The 14,696-nt window shown below is 44.5% G+C and overlaps 1 protein-coding gene across 2 annotated transcripts in view; it reads right to left on the bottom strand.

Moving 5' to 3' along the window:
* SYTL4 (synaptotagmin like 4) overlaps nucleotides 1–14,696 on the bottom strand; it is a 1,339,985-nt gene that overhangs the window by 1,324,795 nt on the left and 494 nt on the right. The window lies entirely within an intron of this gene.

Here is a 14,696-nt window from a genome sequence, read left to right as displayed (position 1 = left end):
GGGGAAGCAAAATGGTCCCGGCTTTGCATGGGTCATTGGAAATGCAGTGCTGGGGAACGGAACTGTCAAACGGAAACCACGTTTTTCTTTAACAGTTCAAGCCAGCAGAGGAGCGCTACTCTGTGTTTACACTGGCTGGCTCCTTGACTCCTCCATAATGGGTGAGGGTGCACTTGGTGTGCACCCCTCATCCATTATGGAGAAGCGGCCACTGGTACATCGTCAAAGAATCTATGCACAGGGTCAGTGTAGCTAGAGATTAAATACTGTTGACTTTGAATGCATGTACATGAACTGCACTGTTAATGCAGCGATTTTGAACACATTAAGGGATCCATAGAAATGTCCTACAGTAGAAGGCTAAAAGGGTAGCTCAGCGGGTTGAGTCACTGTTGCTATATTGTTATATATTTAAAACTGGCTGTAAATCGTATGATTTTTTGCAATTCCTTAAACAAGCACTGTAAAATGTGTTCCGCCAGGGGATGGATTGGGCTGGTAGTTTGCTTATATTCAGGGCTAGGGTGGGGTGGGGTAATTTCTGCCTCCATGCTGAAAATCAAAATCTGGCACCCATGAACCAACAGTTTAATTTTTTCTAATAACTACTGTCAGCACAATAGAAGGATTTATTTGTGATTAAGCAGGTTGACAAACATAAAACAGCGTTAGAAATATATCCTGTGATAAAACACAAAGAAAGGGGTACAAAAATCACAGGGTGTTTCTTTGATAGTCCAACAAAAAATAAACACCGTTAAAGAAAACTAGTTAATGTAGGTTTAAGAACACGTTTCAGATTGGAAACGTCTTTTTTGTTTTTTTCTTGGCAAGTGTTGGATGCACATTTGGACAAAAATAGTCTGGCCAGCACGTAGGAAGCCATCTTTAAACAGTGATGGCCCCCACCCCAGTGACAGTCATGGCTCATTAATTCCCGTGGTGTCCCTTTCATGTCAGAAGAAAGAACTCTGCCTTAGCAAAGCCTGCAAACGCGCAAATGACAAGGCTGAGCGAAGAGTTCCTTTCCAGAGGGGGGGCACCAATTGGGGGGGAGAGCAGTCAATAGGGGAGCAATTGCCACCCTATGCACCCCTCTAAGGACGCCTATACCTACCACTACTGTCTTCTTTGTCCTAGTCCTGAAACCCGCTCACTGCTCCCAGGGTGGGTATTGCACTTTACTGCTTGTTATTGACAGGATGCTTAGGACTATTGACCTAGTCTTAAATGCCACGTCTATAGGATAGGCCTCATACGGCCATTTTAACGTTTGTATAGTTTGTTTTGACCATTTCCAGTGGGTTGCCTGTCCATGAGGCAGGATGACCCGTAGTGTAAGGACTGGTACGAGAAAGAGAAGGGCTTGGTGTATTACTGGTACCTAAGCTGGGCATTAAGTAGCTCCTGTCATCATTACAGAAAGGAGCTCCGTGTTGCCCCATTTGATGTGCATGATATCCCTAAAGTCCAACTACCTGGGTCATAATTTGAGCAATGGAACCCCCATCCATTGCCCAAACCCCCACAAATGCTTCCAATCAAATGAAATAAAAATAATAAGATAGATGTGTTTAGAATTTCCCATAATCACAAGGAAGGGGGCAGGGCTTTAGGAGTAAGCAAACGTTACTCAATTTAGTGACTCTTGCGCTCCCAGCGCCCTTTCCACCACATGGCCCACTATTCCTCATTAAAAATAGCCCACCAATAACTGTCAACATAGGACTGGCACAGGTGCTCTGGGCCGGCCCTATTTGTGATTGTAATTGTTTATTTATACAGCACTTATTCACAGGTGGAGTGCTTCAAAGCGCTTCAAGGCGCGACGGAGCAAGTGTTTTCGCGCTCTGAAACACTTGTGTATGAGGGCGTACTTGTGTATGAAGGCGATATACATAAAATATCATATCAAGGGGATACAGTAGTCATTCTTAGGCCTTGAAGTTTTCCGAATGATCTAACAGAAAAAACGTGCATACTATGCCTGATGGCATTTCTCCTAGTGCAAATGCATGAAGTGTTACAGTCGCGACCAAGCTGGGGGGTGGGCAAATCCAATTGCTACTGTCCCAGGCCTGTCCGGGAAGAACGGGAACAGCTGTAACAAAGATAGTACACAACCCTGGCATAATGGAAACAGAGAATTATATATTTACAGTTCATGTCATAGTTCGAAGTTCGGAATTATGTCAAAAGGCTATCTCGTTTAGGATCCAGGCATGACACGTATATGGTAAGAAGCTCCCCTTGTGCCTTCTCACTTTGGTTCAGGCCAACGGCTCCTCTTTAACGGGTATGTCATAACAGTTAGTTGGTCTTCTCTTATAGCGTTTCATTTAATTTCGGTGTCTACACTGAGGACACTGACCAATGCTCCTTCTTCCGACCTATTTTTGGTTCACCAAGATTATAATTCTAGTAAGGCTTTCTTCCTTGCCGCTTGGGCCCTTTAGCACGGCGTGCCACTACCACTAAATATAATGGTTCACACCTCCGTATTATATCTTCTTTTCAGCGCAAGCTCTAAATATGTGTCTTTGCAGCATCATGCTGTTGCACTCTTGTGGTCTGCAACCTGGAACGGCACAGCTGCAGCTACACTTTCTTTGGCTCCCATAGGTAAGGGCCCCATTGATAGTATGAGTACCCCTATCAATACTCACTGTTCTCCATTATCCCAGGTTTGGGTTCTGTCTTTGTTATAGCTTTTCCTGTTCTTCATGAACAGCCATGGGACAGTAGCAACTGTATTTGCCTGACTGATGTGCAACACTATACACGGTTGTACTCCAAATCTAACCATTTGGGTAAGACTCACCTCCATCTTACCTTAATTAGACTGTTGGCCCTTTTGCCAACGCTGTTGACAGTATGAATACTTTGAAATCCCTTAGAGCCGCCAAATGGCCCTTCGTGATCCTATCTTTATTTCCATGCTTATTATTTCCTCGCTACCCGTAATTACCACACGTGGGGACAGGGACCTGGGGCTACCTCAACCAGATTACCTACCCAGCCTTGATTTATATCCCTGATGCAGGGATTGTTAAAGTGGAACAACGTCATACATGACCTATGATATGCGTTTTTGGACAACTATGTACCCAACGAGGCAAGGGACTGATTGGTCTTTTCTCTTTCCCCACCTTTTTGTTTTTCTCCCACGTGCCTTATGTTTTATTCAATGATGATATAACGGACTATGTGTATGATAATTGTGAAATCTTAATTTTTATACTGCATAAACTACAGATATTTGGTATGTTTCGAATGTTAACAATATGTTTTTTCTGGGATTCACTTTTTGGGTGATTTATTCATGAATATTACTTAGAACTTTGTATTTAATTTAGGCACAGGCTTGAAAAATACCTGAAGAAAGGTCGAAACACGCGTCGTCTGCTAGTTGCTGTATTATTGAGGTCTTAGGCAGAGAGTTACTGCATGGACTTTTCTTTGGATGTTGATTTTGTTCGATGGATTTTGTATGAAACACTATTTTGACTACCACATTTGTTCTTCACGTGCATTGCTGTCTCCGGTTCCCAATCTCTTATTTGGTTATGAGTCCATCCATTGACTGCCCATGCTAATCCCTAATGCCATTCTCACCCAGTCATGTCTCTCCCCGCCCAAAACTCCTCCTCATGGGAACTCTTTGAGCTCACTTTAATCAAACCTTACTGTAATGATGGCCTCCACGCATTTCAAGGTTGGAATAAACTTCATAAGTTACATAAGCAGTAAAGACCCCCAACATGTGCCCGGCAAGACATTCAGTCAACTGCTCTCAAGCAAATAATAACATTCCAACTAAGGTGCTATGCACTCCACATTCCACCCCAAGGTTCGATCCCCCCTCCTAAGCACATACATCACAGCACACCTCACCCCTTTTCCACACACAAACATACACACCATCAGCTATGCACAAATACAAAACAGCAATGCACATTGTTCTGGATACAAACTATATACAGCTGAAGAATTCGAACACAGTACAGTTAGGAATTGGAACGCAGTACCACTTGGAGAATTAATTGTCTTGGTTCTCTTCACCACCCCTCCACGGTGGTTTGACTGACACCCTTGCAACTCTGGACAAATTCCATACTTGCCACCTTGAACTCTCACTGCACCTTCCAAAACCTGTGCCACCCGCACAGGCTCAGAATATATCAAATCCCCCTTCCTTTTGATCACTTCCATTCTGACACGGACCCAATCTGGATCAACCGTGAGTTTCTTCTGTTCCTGATCTTTCATTGGTCTTTCTCACCCACTCATTTTTCATTCTGATCATCCTTCCTCTCTCCTCTTCCACGACACAATCAGAAACTCGCACTCTACCCAACCATGGTGGTAAGAACCTGGTGTTGGGCTTCCTTCCTCTCATCAACTCGACTAGGCTTATATTAGTATTCTCATGGGGTGCCAACCATAAGGCGTATGTATACCCTGTCTCTCAATGCCATCTTTCTATCTTTTCCACAAGCACCGGCCATGCGTACAGCTTCCATGAAACCGCGATTGACCCTTTCTACCATTCCATTGGTCTGGGGCTGATATAGTGCCATTTTTGAATGCCTCACAACACACAACCTCAGGTACTCTTGGAAACATCCCGCAACAAATTTCTTCCCATTATCAGTCAATATAGAGACGGGGAAACCTTCTCTCTCAAAAATACATTGCAAAAACTCAACCATGCTTTTGGCTTTTATGTCCCGCACTATCCAAAACTCCGTCCACCTTGAAAATAAGGCAATCAAAACAACAATAAACCTACCACAGCCATTTCCCATATCCATGGGAACTACACCAGGAACTACTTCCTAGCCCTCCTCGATTCAAGTTTACATTCTGGTAAGCCACATAGCGCCTGACTGAGAAATTATTACACCTACTGACTATAATTCAGAAGTTACAATGTTTGTATCTCCATGTATAATCACCAGCAAATGCACCATCCTGTAACGGGTAATCCCCAGCTGTCTTTCATCAGTTCGCCCTTGATCATGCCTACGCAGCAATCCTCGAGCTACTGGCTCTCTCGTGCCCTTGCCTACGTCTGACATGTAATCTCCTGGTTTTTAACTTGCATCTTGCTTGCGTTGTCATACTGTGCGTCCTGCTATCTGACGGTAGCTGTTGTGATGCTATGTTACCTTACTCCCTGCCCTCAGCCTGAATATGCTATGCAGATTTAATGCGATTCTAGTACATCTAGGAATCTGCCTTTGCTGCTCACTGTGTTATATCCCAGCCACACTCCGCACTGCCCAGTCTATTGATCTAACTAGTAGACTCAGTCTGTTGTATTCTGTACTGCTTTTGCTCAATGTGCCAGCCATTAGAAACTAGCTGCGCTGTACTTCGCACTGTTCCACCCTGATGCGCCTGACCTCCAATTTTTAGCTTTGTTGCGCTCTGCACTGTCTCACCTGATGTGCCTGACATTCGAACTTAGCTGTGCTGTATTCTGCATTGTTTTACCTGAGGTGCCTGACATTCGAATTTAGCTGTGCTGTATTCTGCATTGTTTTATCTGAGGTGCCTGACATTCGAATTTAGCTGTGCTGTATTCTGCATTGTTTTACCTGAGGTGCCTGACATTCGAACTTAGCTGTGCTGTATTCTGCATTGTTTTACCTGAGGTGCCTGACATTCGAATTTAGCTGTGCTGTATTCTGCATTGTTTTACCTGAGGTGCCTGACATTCGAATTTAGCTGTGCTGTATTCTGCATTGTTTTACCTGAGGTGCCTGACATTCGAACTTAGCTGTGCTGTATTCTGCATTGTCTTACATGAGGTGCTGGTCATTCGAACCAAACTGCGCTATACCTGCACTGCTCTACCCGATGTGCCTAATGTTAGATTTAAGTTGCGCTGCATTCCTGCACTGCTTTACCTTGATGTAACTGACATCTGTTGTTAACGTCAGTGCACTCTGTACTACATAGCCTTAGAGCCTTGCCGACCCAGCCTACTGTACTCCGCTCTGCCCACTTAGTGACCGCTACATTGGCCTGGTGCCCTACTCCACTCTACTCTGGTACCATGTTACCACGCTCACCTGCTCTAAACCTCCTCTTCCCGCTATTAGAAGCACTCCTCGTACTGGGGCTATCCACCTGCGCGCCTTATGCATCACCCCCTAGCATATTGGCACCCACCATTTTGTACACTGCAACCATGGCTCCTACCTACAGACTTGTTGACACTTGCACTAACGCTGCTCCAGCGTCCCAATATCTACCTCAATGCACCAGCCCTATGGCTTGACCACTTCACTAAAAAACCTACGCCCAATCAACCTTGCGCCACTGCCTTAAGAAACCTAAGACTAGGTTCTAGATGTATGGGCAAGAAGGGTCACCCCTTGTACCCTAACGTATCTCAGAAAATTATGGAGCCCAGCTTGTCCCCACAAACCCTTACCTCACCTACGCCTCAAGGCCCACAGACTAATCTTGCCGCCTCAGGCAACACCAGTCAGATTAAGGCTAAACCCAGCAACGTTGGCCTGATTAAGGCCGCCATGATTAACGCTCGATCCCTAGCAGCCCACGCCTTGGACATTGCAGATCTCATCAAGACTCAGGAGCTTGACTTCATCGCCATCTCCGAAACTTGGCTGCACCCCGCCTCTGGCCCAGATCTTTCACTGGCCAGCCCACCAAATTATGCTATTACCAGATGCGACCGCACCACCAGAGGTGTAGGTATCGCATTCATCTACAAAAACTCACTAGGACTTAGAACTCTACCGAGTATTAAGTTGGAAATCGCAGAGCTACTCTCGGTCAAACTCACACTATCGGCCAACCAAACGGCCACTATCCATTTAATTTACAGACCACCTGCCCCCCCGCCCCCCTCCACCTCCTTCATGGATGATATCGCCACTCTAGTACTTGACAAAGCAAAAATGAACACTCAAATAATCATCCTTGGTGACCTTAATTTAGGTTACCAAGACCCTAACGACCCAGCGGCACTCGATCTTGCCAACACCTTAACAGATTTAGGTTTCCCTCACCACATATAAAAACCTACCCACAATAAAGGACGAGCCTTAGACTGGCTCAGCGACACCAACTGCAACATCCGCCTTCTCTCCAGCACTCCTTGCGTTTGGTCGGGTCACCACATCATCATCTTCAGCATTGAAGCAGCCTCACTACCAGTACCTCTTGTCGCCCCAGCTGCCCTTACCAGAAACAAAAAGAACATAACCACAGAAAAGCTGCTCACTCTCAACCTCCCCACCCTCAATAATTCCACCGACTCCTGCTCTGACCCTACTATCTTAGCCAACATCTACCACCAGTCAGTTCTCACAGCATAGATTCCATTGCCCCACTTAAACTCAGAAGACCCAAACAACACGCGCACCTAAACTCGTGGTTCACACCGCAACTCAGAGTGCTACGTAAAGAGAAACGTAATGCAGAGTCATGTTTGAAAAGTCACCATTCTGACATACACAAGACAGCCTCATACTAGCCACTCTTAATTATAAAGAAGCTCTTCTCCAGGCCAAAAAAGACTCATATAATAACCGCATTGCTTCAGCACAATCGAACACCAAGGAATTATTTAAAATTCTTAAGGAACTCGAGTCACTGGTAGCCCCCCCTGATTCCTGTCCTAAAGATAGCAACTGGTGCACTAACATCCAGACAGCACTCCTAGGTAAAATTGCCACCCTTCAAACTAAAATCAGAGATAAACAAATGTCACTACAATTGGACCAACCACTGTTCACAACTACAACTAGCTCCCAACACCAAGCTAACCCATCAGTTAAAACATTCAACTTCTCCCCTCTTACTATCCCTGAAGTAGAAGGAATCATAAAAACCTTAAACCGTCCAACTGCCAAGGCGACCCTTGCCCAGCCCCCATCATTAAGGAAGCCTCGCACCACCTTTCACTTTCATCGCATTGTTCATAAACGCCTCTTTCAAAACGGGTGTAGTCCCTGACAACCTCAAGGATTTGTGGGTAATCCCACTACTCAAGAGACCATCCCTTCACCCTAACATCCCAACTAACTTCAGACCAATCACCACAGTCCCGTTCCTGCTTAGGATTCTTGATCGCGCAGCTTACCTGCAGATCCAAGACTACCTTGAGTCCAACAAACTCCTGGGGCTAAGACAATCAGGCTTCCGCCCGAAACATGGCACCAAATCAGCCCTGATCGACCTGAAAACTCAGATGGAGACACTAAAGGACAACGGGAAGCTTGCGCTACTCCTTCTCCTTGATCTCTCTGCGGCATTCGATCTGGTCAACCACCAAATACTTTGCCAACATCTCAAATCCGCTGCTCACTTTTCTGACTCTGCTAATGCCTGGATCCATTCATTCCTCAGCAACAGATCTATGCGGGTATTCTCACCCTCAGCATCGGCAGACCCCTCTCCCATCATCTGCGGCATCCCTCAAGGCTCTTGTGTATCGCCTACATTGTATAATGTATTCACGAAGCCCCTCTTCGATGTGCTTGACTATCTGGGTGTATCTTACACTAACTACGTGGACGACACCCAGATACTCATTCCCATTACTGGTGATTATACAGCCAACACCAAAGCCCTGAACGATGTCTACCTGGTCATTCAAGCATGGATGGCTCAACATGAGCTTTGCCTCAACGACGATAAAACGGAGCTCTTACTACTAGGATCCACTTATCGTCTTAACAAACTTAGCCAAGCCTATAAATCCTTCACGATTGACGGCAACGTCATTAAGGTCTCCAAAGACACCAAAACTTTAGGCGTTTATCTGGACTCTACCCTCTCTCTGAAAAGACAAACAAATGCTGTCAGGTCGGCCTCTGCTTACACATGTAAACTCATCACCACCTGCAGACCATTTCTAAACACTCACAACTGCACCACATTGGCCAGAACACTCATCATGTCCAAAATAGATTACTGTAGCGCTCTCTACCTAGGGACTAGCCAAACTAACCTCAATAAACTCCAAACTATTCAAAATAATGCCATAAAGGCAGCTCTCAATAGCCCTAGACGGTCCCACATCTCTACATTTAGATCTGACCTACGCTGGCTTCCGGTAAAACAAAGAATTGCCCTGAAAACGCTAGCCTTGACCCACAAATGCCTGAACAATGATGCCCCAGCCTACCTCTCATCGCATCTTGCACTTCACTCCTCCTCTCGCCCTACTAGATCAGCCCAAGTTCATAGCTTAACCCTGCCTAGATTCAAACTCCAAAAAGCGGGTGGCGTGAGTTTCCCTGTCCTAGCTTCCAAACTGTGGAATACCTTGCCAACCCACATAAGAACTGAACCTTCTTTCCTAATGTTCAAGAACAACGCCAAATCTTGGCGGTTCACCCAGAAAGCTTAAGGTTCCCACTAGCCGTTCCCTATCGGTAACATATCTTATCTGTATCTGTAACATACCTTATCTGTGTATATAGGCCTCATTGTATGGTTCACTACTTGAATTCTGTATTTATTTATTACCAGCAAATCTGGCCCTTTGTATATACTTTGTTGTAACCTGTACTTAAGATTATGCGCCCGGTTGCCCATGGGCCTGGTGCGCTTTACAAATAAACAAAACTTCAAACTTCCATTGGACCGACAATGTCCATTGCCAGGTCACTCTATTCCCCAGAAGGAGCATCAACATTTACCACTGGCTGCTGCTTTGCCACTGCGTTCTTACCAGATACTTCGCATTCAACACACTTTCCTACCATCCTTTCCACATCACAATCAAAACCCGGCCACCAATAATCGTCTCTCAGCACTCCCTTGGTCTTGTAAATCCCAATATGACCTTCATGACCAACTTCCACCAGTCTCCTCTGTAGAGCACTGGGAACTACTACCCGATCCCAGTGATACAACATCCCATCTCTCACACTCAACGCAGACCTCACGTCCCACAGTGACCTCTCCTCCCCACTCAAAATCGGCTTTTCAGGCCATCCTTTTTTAACAAAACGCATGACACACACCCAACTCTCATCCGTCCTCAATGCATCCACCCATTCTCCTCGACTGATAGTCCCATTGTGCGACACAAAAACCACATCTGTTACCTTATCCTCTATTCCCCTCTCATGGGTCTCATCCTCAACCTCACACAATCATGACACATGATCCGCCCTTACATTCTCCTTTCCTGAGGTAACCTCTGCATCAAATGTGTGCCCCTGTGACCTGGCCACCCAACATGCTACTCTCCTTGACATTCTTTCCAAACCCTTCTTCTCAAAAATAGACTTGAGTGGTCTATGATCAGTTCTTATTGTAAACTCCATTTCCCAAACAACATTGCAGAACTTGCCGACTCCGCAATGACAGGCTAACGCCTCGCGCCTTGAAACACTTGTTATAGGCGCGTTATAAATGCCATATCATGTTGCGTTATAAATGCCATATCATATCTTTCTCTAGAACGGAGTAGTTTCTTTCTGTCCCCTGAGCATCCTCGACTCATGAGTTATAACTATATCCTGACCATCCTTCCCAACTTGGGTCAAAACCGCATCTACTGATATGGTATACCTCTTCCTGGTAACAAACATATCAAAGCATTGGCCATGTCAATTTCTCTTTTTATTCCTTGGAATTCCTCCTCACACCGAGCATCCCAATCAAATTCCACACCTTTCTTGAGCAAACTCCTCATTTTGGCAACTTTATCGGCAAAATTGTCCACAAACTTGTGATAGAACTCTATCATGCCAAGAAAAGAGTGCAGTTCCCCCTTACCTTTTGGTGACCTCACTCTCTTAATACTTTCCACCAACTCCTTCTTTGGAGTTAGACCTTCCAGAGATATCTTGTGTCTTAAATACTCTACCATTTCCTTTCCAAAGTACACTTCTCGGCCCGTAAAGTTATGCCCCTCAGTCACAAAATGCTCACCACCTTTCTCACATTCTCTTCATGTCTCGCCCAGGTATCACCACACACTAAGATGTCATCCTGAAAACACCACACTCCTTCCACGCCCCCCAAAAATGTGTCCATCACTTTTTGAAAGACAGAGAATGCTGACACTAAACCGAAAGGCATCCTACAAAATAGAAAGACACCCTCATGGGTGATAAATGCTGTGAGTCCTTTCGATGACTGATCAAGCTGTATCTGATGATAGGGCGATGCCATGTCGAGTTTGGTAAAGTATTTGGTACTACCAATTACAGATAACTTCTCGGACCTGTTGGGCAACGGATGTCTCCGCTAATACGCACTTGTTCAATTTCCTCAGGTCGACACACAACCTTAATTCTCCACTGGACTTTTTTTACGATAACCAAAGGCGATATCCACTCAACACTCTATGCGGGCTCAATTATACCTGCCTCCCTCAACATCTTGAGCTCATCACGCACCCCTTCCCTGAGAGCCATCGGAACAGGATGAAGTTCGGCCCCCACCGCCGTGCTCCCCTCCTTTAGGACAAATTTGTGAACCATTCCCTTCACACCTCCCATTTTTTTTAGAAAACACATCCGGGAAACTCTCAACTACACCCAAACCTTCTGTCACATTTAGGACTTGATCAAGCCTTATTTTTGTAGCATATTTCTTTCCGTGTGTCTCACTCCCCTTGAATTGAAATTTTGTAACAAAATATCCTACAACATCGATCTTTCCACAATTGTACCCGCCAGGTTTTTGATCTGATGGCATCAAATTCTCCCCCTTCCCAACTACAACAACTTGATACACACCTTGTGACATCAACAACAAATTAGCTTCAGAATCAGCCATCATGCGCACTACTTTTCCATTTACACAAATGTTTGCGAATGGACTCTCGCAACTCTCTTCATCATTGCACATTACTATGTTCACCATAACGACTTCAACGCGCTCTTCCTCCTCCTCACAAGATGATTTCTACATATCCTCACCCACATACAGTACCTTCCTTCTCCCTCCCAGCGCATAGTTCTTGCAGCAATTTGCGTAGTGCCTCCACCTTTTACATTTATTGCATATCACTCTTCTACCCGGGCACGCCGGTGAATTAGCAAAATGACTTGAGCTCGTACAGCAAAAACACAACATTTCCTCTCTCTTAGCGCCCTTTGCTTTATTATTTCTCTCATATCCTGTTTCAGAACCTTTGAATGGTTTCTCTTTTCCCTTCTTCTTGGCATTCTTATATTCTTTACCCGGATCATCCACTCTCAATATCTCACTAGACATGGGCCTATTCTCTTTTCTCGTTAGCTTAGCTACATAATGCATGGTATGCTCGACCCTTTTAGCTATGGCTACCACCTCCTCCAAATCTGGCTCACCTCTCAGCCATATCTCTTCCCTTATTTTATCATTCAAACAGTGTATCATAAATTGATCACGTATGCGCTCATCAAGTTTCTCCCCAAATATACAACTTAGGGCAAGATGGCGTAACGCTTTAATGTACTCTTCCACATTCTCTCCCTCTCACTTCTCCCTTACACCAAAATTGTTCCTTTATAGCACAGTACTAGTTCTAACATCAAAATGGCAGTCGAGTTTCATTAATGCATTGTCAAATAATTCGAGTTACATAAGCAGTAAAGACCCCCAACCTGTGCCCAGCAAAACATTGAGCTAAATGCTCTCAAGCAAATAATAACATTCCAACTCAGGTGCTGTTGGCATGGCCAATGCTTGTTTTTTTTTATAGTCGTTAATCTCAATGTTTGTCCTTTTATTGTTTGTATTCTTTTTTTGTGTTTTTAGTAAAACGATTCTCTAATTCACACTTTAACACTACCTTTAATCTTTAATGACAATTTGATTTTACAAGTATCCTCCTCAAACACATGAATCACAGTGTTTGCCTATTGTTTTGATTAAAGCGCCCACAGGCGAAAGACTTGAAAAGGCGATGCCTACTGGGCGTGGTTCTGAAAAGAATGAGCTATTGATTACATTGCATGTTCTAAAAATAGTAAAACCACTGAGCTCCAGGGATTGACGGGCCAGCACTCTCCCATGACGATTTCATCACCCCAGGCGCAGTGTACATTCGCAATAGCCACCGAATAAACAGCGGCTCAATACCGGCACAGCTAATGCGGCAAGAGGTGGACAAGAAGGGCCTGATCTATGTATTGCCCTTTAACTCTCAGTACATTGTGAAAGATTCCTTGAAAACAAACATTACATTGGGTAACGTATACTTCTTAGAAGAGGGTGGAATCATCCAGGACGCGCTATGGAAAGACATCACATTATTATTATTATTATTATTATTATTAATTTTATTATTTTTATTATTGTTATTATTGTTATTATTATTATTATTATTATTATTATTAACACCATCATTTATATTATTATCATCTTTGTCATGGCAAAATACATTTGCATTTTGTGTATGACAACGTCAGCATTCAGTGCATCCTTCATGTTGAAATTCAACTTGTTTGTGTTTTGAGGGCATTGTAATTGCCGTTCAGTGCTCATTTAGATTGCAGTTACTTCAAGATATAACACGGAACTATCCGACCTCTGGATATGTTAAAAAATAAATACACATGAAATGTTTTCAGTAAAAGTAAGCGGTTGCCTTTATTACAATATCGGCACCTTTTGCTTGCTTTGGGTGTGCGCAGTGACACGCGTCGAAGTGAGTGGGGGCTATAAGGGGCCGAGTGCCACTACTTCTATTTTTTACTGTTAACAGTTCCACTACTTTTGACACCCTCTTTCACCCTTCCAGAACTGTACTTATTAAAGTTAAAACATACCTCTTGTACTCTATGGCTGTTCCAGCCAACCTGAAATGTCGTCCACTGTACACTCACACGGTCTGCATGGCATCTTAGTTTGGATGGATTCTATCTGGCTTCATCTTGACTATCAGAAGATGGAAGAGAATCTTTTTATGGAACTCTGGGGATTGGGGACGGGGGCTCTGCACCCTGGTCCTCTTGTGTGTGGTATTTCCACATGTTCTCACAGGAAAAGGGTTGGGGTTGCTGAAAATGTGTAATTTGGGGTCAACATTATTTCCAGGGCCTCTTTTGTTTCCCAGTACACCCCTGTTCCCAACACCACCCCCTGCCCCCGCCCCTGATTTTTGGAAAACTTGTCAAGTTGTTGTCTCATGTAAATGCATACATGGTAAAGGTGATAATGTCCAGGCCATTTCCATGGGGGTTAATTTTGACATCTGACGGCTACATGTGGTTTGCCCCTGCATGCCACTGGACCAGTGCATAGTAGTAGTAGGAGCCTCCGTGACTAGTTACTTAGACTACTGTAATGCACTCATGTGAGAGACTTCACAATCACGGACTATTCATCCCCAGGACTCAGTCAGACCAAGGGAGATAAAAGGCTTTCAGTCTTGGATTTCAGGCTCTGTAATAAAGTACCACATTCTCTCCAGGACTGCACACGTTTGTCTAGTGGCAGGCCCCTCTTGAAGCAGCTGCTGTCTAGGTAGGTGTTATCACAATTGAGATCAGCAAGTAGAGGCCAGTGAGCTCACAAAAAGGCCATACATGCATATTAGAACTAACAGACCAACTGAGAGAAATTAATGAAAAACAATGCACAGGTCATCATTTTGCCTATTCCTCCTACTTGGCTGCCAGCCCGGCCATCCATATCCCCCTGGAACGTGTGTTGCAATTTGCCCCCTCCCGCTTCAAACCCATTACTCATGGATTTTGAGGCTC

Source organism: Ambystoma mexicanum, chromosome 5p, assembly GCF_040938575.1.
Source record: "Ambystoma mexicanum isolate Mex_15411 chromosome 5p, UKY_AmexF1_1, whole genome shotgun sequence".
In the NCBI taxonomy this organism is placed as follows: Eukaryota; Metazoa; Chordata; class Amphibia; order Caudata; family Ambystomatidae; genus Ambystoma; species Ambystoma mexicanum.
This window is presented reverse-complemented; position numbering and strand designations above follow the sequence as displayed.